The following is an 8,949-nucleotide window of genomic DNA, read 5'->3' on the forward strand; positions in this document are numbered from 1 at the left end:
TTTTGGATCACTCATTCTGGAGTAAGCCAGTTGCGATGTCATCAGGACACTCAAGGAGCTTATGGAGCCCACATGGAAGAAAATGGAATATTCCTGCCAATAGCCTGCACCAGCTTGTTATGTGAGTGAGCTGTCTCGGAGGTAGATCTCCCCGCCCAAGGTTAGTCTTGAGCCAGCTGCAACCCTAGCCAACATCTGACTGCAGCCTCATCAGAGACGTAGCCAGAATAACTCCCAAATTTCTGACCTACAGAAACTGTGGAAGATAAAAAAATGATTATTGCTGTCATAATCCAGAAAGGTTTGGGGTGATTTGTTACATGGTGTTGGATAACTAGTATAATTTGTAGACAGTTCAATAGCAGAATCAGGATTTTGATTCCAGGTCTGATTCTAGAGCCTATGCTCTTTGCCGTGAATGCTCTATTTTCTTACATACTCATTCTTTTTTTTTTTTTAAATATGGAATGCTTCACGAATTTGCATGTCATCCTTGTGCAGGGGCCATGCTAATCTTCTCTTATTATTCCAATTTTAGTATATGTGCTGCTCTTATATACCTATTTATTTTTTATTACAATTTCTTTATATATATATTTATATACTCATTTATAACACAAAGTTAAAATAAAAGTTATGCAAGTATCTTATGAACTCCATGTCACAGATGAGAAACTGAGGCATAGGAAGGTTAAAAATTAATTGATGAATCCAGGATTTGAAGTCAAATGGTCTAATTCCAAGACCTGTGGTCTTTGTCATCATGCTAAGCTATTGTCATAATCTGAAAAAACTTTTAGGAAAATCAATCTGGAGTTGGAATGCCAGATTGAATGGAAAGGAAAGAGCCAAAGAGAATAGTTGTTTGAGGGAAATCAAGACCTCTGCCACGGAGACTAACTACTAAACTATTTCTCAAAATATCTTTGATACTACTATCGGCTACTGAAGATTTGGATGGGCAGGTCATTGGCCTATAACCATAAAGCCCTTCTCATATTGCAATAATCTCTAGTCATTGGTCAATGTTCAAGAAGGAAATTAACGGTGGTCATTTCCCAGTGTGGCCTTGCAAATGGTGGGAGTTAGGCCAGTTGAAGTTTGCTTTCGGGATTCATTATGATGTTTAGTCTCTGTTTTCCTGCAGCACTTCAATATTTATTTTTATATGTACCACTGTTTTTAAAAAAAGGAAAGAGAGTGAACCAAGCCTCTCTGCCTTTGAAGTAAGCTAACAAATGAGTGATAATTGAGACAAGAAATCCTAGTGTAGGAAGAGAGAACTGATTGTGCTCTGTCCTTGGTAGAATTTTGAGTCATTCATGCAGTATAGTGTCTGGAGAGTTCTAGTGAGTCATGCATTGCTAACTATGGAAGAAAAAATGTATTTTCTAAAGCTGTCTGTTATTACTCATGTCTTTCACTCGGCATCAGCAGATGCTGGTACCCTATTGACTGGTGATCTAATAAAGTTTCTCAGAGGCAGACAGATCCAACACCATTTCCCTCTAACTCTGATAAATTTGGCACATGTTCTTTTATTTGGCTCGCAAGATGTTTGCATTAACATTGTGACTTATTTTTGGCTTGGTGTTAAAAGGATTGTTTAGTAACAAAATGGAGCATTTGAATTTTGTGGCAGCCGGGAGGAAGGCTCTTATTTTATAATGAAACAACTGAACAAATGTTCTTTACGGTGATTCATTCCTCACGTGGGAAAAATTTCTTCTTATATATATTCTCTCTCTGTTGGATACATGAAGCCATTTTACCCTCAACATTTAGGCAAAATTTCCAGTGAGCAATTTGGGAACAATATCTATAAATTATAAAGATAGGTTCTGTGGCAAAAAAAACATGATTGAAACTATAGGATTCAACGTTAGGAACCACTTGGGCTCTATTCCTAACTGGGCCAGAGTTTGCGTATAACCTTGAGCTGTTCACTTAATCTTTTTTTAAACTTAGGTTCTCTGTCTGAAATAGAAAGAAAATTGCTTACCTATTTAGCTAAGGCAGAAACAATTTCCTGATAGGAAGGTGACTCAGCAGCCTGGGGAGGCTGTCTAGCCTCTTGTCCTGGAAGTCTTCAGGGAGACAGAGGCGGCCAGCTGCCTGGATGGATTAAAGTGTGGTGCTTGAAGACTGGAGACCAGACCACACAAATGAAGCCTGACATTTAGAAACAGTAAAGAGACCAACTCACGGAGGGCCTGCTATTTGCCAGGCACTGTGCTAGATCCTGGGAGACAATGCTGAACCAGACGCGCCCCAAAGTTTCTGCCATGATGGAGTATACTGCTGAGTCCACTTTGTCCATGTTTGCGATTATTCAGAGAGTGGTTCTGTGATTTTGCTATCTGGATCTGAGTTTTTTTTTTTTTAAACATGGGATCATGCAGGATCCCTGCTCAGAAAATGCAGTCATGAGAATCTTATGAAAGAGGAGTCCGATATAGTATGGGGGTATTGTTAAAACAGGCCTTGTTAAGACAGAGTTTGACCCACCATGTCAGAGGGGAGCAATAGATTCATATTGGCATTGTCCATTACTTGAGGTGAAAGCGTAGGGAAAGTTTTAAGATGTCCTGCATGGACTTTCAGGTTTAAGTTACAGGCCCTCCTTTCCACTGCTCCCTGAGGGGCTTCTCACCAATCCAATGGTGTCCAACTTGGATGATGATTGATGGGTCTGCAGAAACTGAACAATGGATTCTGAATTTGTGAGGTGCTCCTAATCTTCTGCGGACAGCAGCACGTCCAATGGTAGCCTTTAGGCAGTAAAAGGGCATCCTTGGTCTTGCACCTATGTTTTGTTTTCAGCTGACATTCTTACAAAGCAACGGTTGTTCCTACCACAAGAAGTTGGAAATGTCCCTCCTCTTGCCATTGTGAATATTGCCCTTGCAGGGGAAGTGCAGGAGCTCGTGCCAAGGTGAGGACGCTGAAGTATCACATGGGGGGTCCTTTGAGCAGATGTCAACCCTCTGTGATTTCTCAAGTTCTTCAGTGTTATTGGCTCATCTGTTCCACTCTAATTTTTAAATAAAAATGGTTCAAATTCCTATCCTACTTATGGGTGGGGTGAAGTCCTAGCAGCCCTGAAATATCTCTCATGATTCTTATGGGTTTACATTTCTTCAGGTCATTTCTGAATCAAAGTTTCTCACTCAACTGAATTCTTCATTACCACTTTTTTTAAATTGAAGAATGACTGATTATACAATATTGTATTCATTTCAGGTGTACAACATAGTGATTCGATGTTTATATATGCTACGAAATCTGTCACCATACAAAGGTGTACAATATTATTGACAAGGTTCCCTATGCTGTACGTTCCATCCCCGTGTCTTATTTATATTATAACTGGAAGATTGTACATTTAAGCCCCTTCACCTATTTCATCCATCTCCCTACCTCCTCCCCTCTGGCAACCATCAGTTCATTCCTTGCATCTGTGAGTCTGTTTTTTGTTTATTTTTTAAATTCTACATGTAAGTGAAACGATTCAGTATTTGCCTTCGTCTGTCTGACTTACTTCACTTAGCATAATACCCCCTAGGTCCATCCATGTTGTCACAAATGGCAAGATTTCACTCTTTTAATGGCTGAGTAAAATTCCATTGTAATATACCATATGTTCTTTATCCATTCCTCTACCGAGAGACATTTAGGTCACTTCCATATCTTGGCTAATTGTGAATAATGCTGCAATAAAGATAGGGGTGCGTATGTTTTTTTGAATGAGTGTTTTCATTTTCTTCAGGTAAAATATCTGGAAGTAGATTTGCCAGATTGTATAGTAGTTTTATTTTTAATTTTTTGAGAAACCTCCATAATTTTTCTGTACCAATTTACATTCCCACCAACAGTTCACGAGAGTTCCCTTTTCTCCTCATTCTTGCAAATATTTGTTATATCTTGTCTTTTTGGTACTAGCCATCCTGACAGGTGTGAGGCAATATCTCATTGCGGTTTTGATTTGCAGTTCCTGAATACGTAGCGACATTGAGCAATTATTCATGTGCCTGTCGGCCATCAGCATGTCTTTAGAAAAATATCTGTTCAGATCCTCTGCCCATTTTTAATCAGATTTTTTTATATTAAGTTGTATGAGTTCTTTACAGATTTTGGATGTTAAACCCTTATTGGACATATTGTTTGTAAATATCTTCTCCCATTCAGTAGGTTGCTGCTTTGTTTTGCTGATGATTTCCTTCTCTGTGCAAAAGCTTTTTAGTTTGACATAGACCCGTTTGTTCATTTTTGTTTTTGTTGTCCTAGCCTAAGGAGCCAGACCCAAAAAATATTGCTAGACTAATGTTGTCAAAGAGTTTACTGACTCTATTTTCTTCTAGGAGTTTTGGTTTCAGGGTGTTTTTTTAAATAATAATTTTTTATTATATTAGTCACCATACAGTACGTCCCAAATTTTTGATGTAAAGTTCCATGATTCATTACTCGCGTATAACACCCCGTGCTCCATGCAATACGTGCCCTCCTTAATCAGGTCGGATATTTAAGTCTTTAATCCATTTTGAGTTTATTTTTGTGTATGGTACAAGAAAGTGGTCCAGTTTCATTCCCTTGCATGTCGCTGTCCCGTCTTCCCAACACCATCTATTGCAGGCCATGCTTTCCCCAGTGCATATTCTTGCCTCCTTGGCTGTAAAGTAATTGACCGACTATGTGTGGGTTTACTTCTGGGCTCTATTCTGTTCCATCGATCTATGTGTCTGTTTTGTCACCACTCTCATTACTCTGCACATGTGCTGTCCACCTCCTCAGTGTTATACCCTATTAGGAAATGCCAGATTCCTTCACACCCTGAAGCACCACTGGTCCAAGGCGGGGAGGGACAGTACATCGAGGCAAACAACTTAAAACCAGTATTAATTAATCCCGAACTTAGAAGTCCTTGNGTCATTCCTGCTAAGTAAAATTTTCAGTGGCTCTGTCCTCCAGAGGCCTCGAGTTTTCCCCACTTTGCTGAATTCTTGTCCCTAAAGCTCAGCTTCCCTCTCACACTATTATTCTAAGTAACTTGGTTCTTTCTTGTCACCAGCCCAAAACTAACCGCCGGGCCTCATATCAGAGAGCTGGGAGAACTTCATGAAGCTACGCAGCCAAAGTCATCTGCCTGGTACTCCAAGCACTATTGCAGTCTTCTCTTTAACAAGATCAAAGACTGAGGTGTGGCTTCCTTTCCCATGGGTCTCTGTACACGAAAGGAAGTAGGAAGGTGGGAATTTACCTTCCCTTTCGGATGATTATGCCACCTCGGTGCCTCTGGGAAAGCAGAGCGTTTTTTCATTTTTACTACACAAGGACAAAGGCCCTAAGCATTTTGTAAAGCACATTGATAGGAAACTAAGCGATCCCCCGAAATCCACCAGCAAAGATTCAGCTCTTAACGAAGGCGTCTGGCCAATTTCCTAAGCAAAGACAACACATTCAGAGTCGTGAGCTCTGAAATAGAAAGTGGGCATTCTAGCAGCAATACATGGCTCAGGACGAGATAGCAGGAGGGAGACGCACACAGGGGATCTCTGGGACCAGAACAAGAGGGATCCGAATTGGACTAGAATTATTCCTTCAGCCAGCCCCGGGGGAAACTTGAGATCAATGTCGGAATCTTCCCCCTAGTCTTTGTTATTCACAGACATACACATAGAAGTATTTAGAGTGAACTGTATCTCATTCTCACTGCGTCTTTATCATCAACAAATACCCTGCTTGTCTTCAGAAAATCACTTGTCTTTGTCTGGGGCTCACCTGTCAAGAGGAGCAATATCAGGAAGCAGCCTCCTTTACAGAATGCTGTCTTAACTAGGCGCATTTATTTCTTTATTTATTTTTATTTAAATTCAGTCAGCCAACATATAGTACATCATTAGTTTCAGATGTAGTGTTCGATAATTCATCAGTTGCATATAACACCCAGTTAACTAAGCTTATTTATAAAGACATGACCTTATAGTAAGGCCTGACTTTCTCTGCATCCAGAGAAATATGAGAAAGGATAGCATTTAAAAACCAAACAAACGTGTTCAGAAGAGCCATGTATTCAGTGTTCCCTTTCCAGCGGTGTAGGCAGGTCTCACTATTTTTCTCGTGTCAGGCAGAGTGTAAGTTCTCTGGACGAATGCACATGGATGAGACATGAGGAGGTTGTCTGTTGGAGGAGTGGAGTAGTACATGGCCCTCTCCATAGGCACCGAACACCAGGGCTGTTTGCTTTCTTTCAGACCAGCAGAAGATCTGGCTGCTGCTTTACCTTCTGTTAAAAGGCTCGCAAGGATATTTTCTCTTTTAATTAACTCACTGCCAACTGATTAGGACCTAATCACAACGGCGCTATCCCAACACATTCACTGCTCCTGCCCGTGCCCAAGGGGAGGGGATTATATCAGACCCATATGCCAGGGGGGAGGAGTTTGGGGGGCCAGCTTAGAATTCGACCTACCACAGGAGACTTTCATCTTTCAGCTAGGGAATTAAAAAAAAATAAAAGCTCATACCTAGGATCAAATATCAAACTTGAACCAAGTCTTTATTCTGTAGTGTCTTCCTGTTTGTTTTCCTGGCTTTGGTTCCCAGATAACAGAGCACTCTTCACTTGAATTTGGTTTTCTAGATACCACACGGAATTTTCCGACCAATGGGCCTGGGAATTCCGGTATTCATGATGATTGTACGTGTGGATGAGAAATAATACACGGTCGAGCTTATATATTAGTATTTCGTAAATTTGCTGGATGTTAATCAGCATCCTAGCGTCAAACTGTCTCTAGACATACCAACAGAACCGACCCTCCAGCCGTAAAGTTGAGGACTATAATCTCAATGTGATGACCAAGGGCATTGTCGTCCTCCAAGACCCTGAGTGGCTCGCAGGCTGGACAACAGCTGTCTCAGCTTTCTCTTACTGCCGCTTGTTGCGCTGATAACATGCTTTGAGAAAGCAGTGTCAGTGACCTTAATGCTCTGAGCCAAAGTCATCTGGTGGCACAGGCTGACACTAGGAATATGTTTTTCAGCCGGAATGAGCAAGCGGTTGCAGCGGTCACCACAGCAACGGAGTGGCTGAAGCCCTTGGGAGCTTTCAGCTGAGGCGTAAGGGCAGCTGTGAGGACGGCTTCATTTGGAATTAATAGCGACTAACTTTTAGGATTAGCCTGCCGGGAATCCTTTGTTTTTCTTAGTAAACATGCACTGCGATTGTTCTTCAACATGAAACACTTTTCTTGAGTCTTAAGCCATACTTCTACTCTTTTTCCTCTTCTGGATTTTAGAAACACTGAGTAAATCTTCATAATAGCCCCCAATTTAAAGAGTGGCAGGGGCCCCTGACTAACTCAGTCAATGGAACGAGTGACTCTTGATCTTGGATTGTGAGTTCGAGCCCCACGTTGGGTATAGAGAGTACTTAAAAAAAATAGCATCTTTAAAAAAATAAAATAAAGACTGAGAGAAAGAGGAAAAAAGTGAAGAAGCTGTTTTAGGCTGCAGAAAAACATAGGTTTTATCTAATTTTCATTTCCACATTCCTGAATTTTTCCTTTATTCTCTACCTACCAGGCTGCACTTCTCTCCAGACTGAAAGAAAGGCAAAGTAAGATGCTTCGGGGAAAAGAATAGTGAACTTGAATTGTTTTGATTGATTATAAAGTCAGTCTTTTTTTATTATTATTATTTCTTACACTATGACTATACCAATGCAAAAGTCAAGATGGTAAGCTCATGTTAGGAACCAAAGACTGGGAAAAAACACCGTGTACAATGTTTATTACACAATTCAGCCATGTATTTATAGCTTTCCATAATGGCCCATTACCGAAATAAAGAAGGATAAACAAGAAAGGATCGTGAAGTGCTCTGAGAGTGGTGAATGCAGAATTATATAAGGAATATTAAAAAATTTTTAATATGTATGAAGTAAATCATAATCTAATTATTATTGGACTCAATAGAAAATAACTTTTTTTTCTGGTAGCTCTGTTGAGGTAAAATTAGCAAATGAAAACTGTATATATTTCAGTCGTACAGGGTGGTTTTGATACACGTATACATTGTAAAGTGATTGCCACAATCAAGCTAATCAACGCAGCAAATGACTTCACACAGTCACCAGTGTTGTGTGTGGCGGGAACGTGACAGGTCTGCTCCCAGCAAATTTCAAGTACGCGATATTGTATTTATCAACTGCAGTCACCATGCTATACATTAGAACTCTAGAAATGAGGTTGGAATCTTAACCACTTGCTTATTGATTGCATTTAGAAGTGACTCACAACATTACCCTCTTGGTTGTGGGGGTGGCGGCGATATTAACATTACTCTAATAAATGTGAATCAAATATGCTTGGCTTCTCTAGGAGTTACTCAAATTGTTAAGACAATTTAAAGGAGGACAGGTTTGAAATGAAAGACAAGGTTTATTTATTTATTTATTCATTTATTTATGTATTTTTAAAGACAAGGTTTCTTGATGTGTTTATCCCATGCAGATACAAGGTCACAGACCGAAGTGAGGTGCCATCTTGGTGAAATAGACTCTGGCCAGGAGAGTAGAGCCAAATGTGGTGCATGTTTTAAGGTACTTGGGATTTAAAGCAAATATTAGGGTTTTCCTTGGGGTAGTCAATCCACCAAGCTGTAATTTTTTTCCCACAAATATGTACAGGTAATAGTAATTTCAAGTCACACAGATTTCTTTGCATCAGACCTTCTCAGGGTCTTTACTGTGTGTTACAGAATGTTTGTGCCCCCCTCCCCAAATTCATATACTGAAGCCCTAATTTGCAATATGACGGTACTTGTAGGTAATTGGGGAGGTAATTAGGTTTAGATGGGATCATAAGCGTGGGGACCCTGGAGGAGATCAGTGGTCCTAGAAGAGAAGGAAGGGATACTAGAGCTCTTTCTGCCATGTGTGGATGAAGT

The 8,949-nt window shown here is 40.3% G+C and overlaps 1 non-coding gene across 1 annotated transcript; it reads right to left on the bottom strand.

The window, feature by feature from the left end:
- Positions 1-456: 456 nt before the first annotated feature.
- Positions 457-560, bottom strand: LOC121101483. Its single transcript, XR_005833474.1, has one exon. It is a non-coding gene; the product is annotated as a U6 spliceosomal RNA (small nuclear RNA).
- Between the last annotated feature and the right edge of the window lie 8,389 nt (positions 561-8,949).

Source organism: Ursus maritimus, unplaced genomic scaffold (genome assembly GCF_017311325.1).
Source record: "Ursus maritimus isolate PB19 unplaced genomic scaffold, ASM1731132v1 scaffold_10, whole genome shotgun sequence".
NCBI classification, from domain to species: domain Eukaryota; kingdom Metazoa; phylum Chordata; class Mammalia; order Carnivora; family Ursidae; genus Ursus; species Ursus maritimus.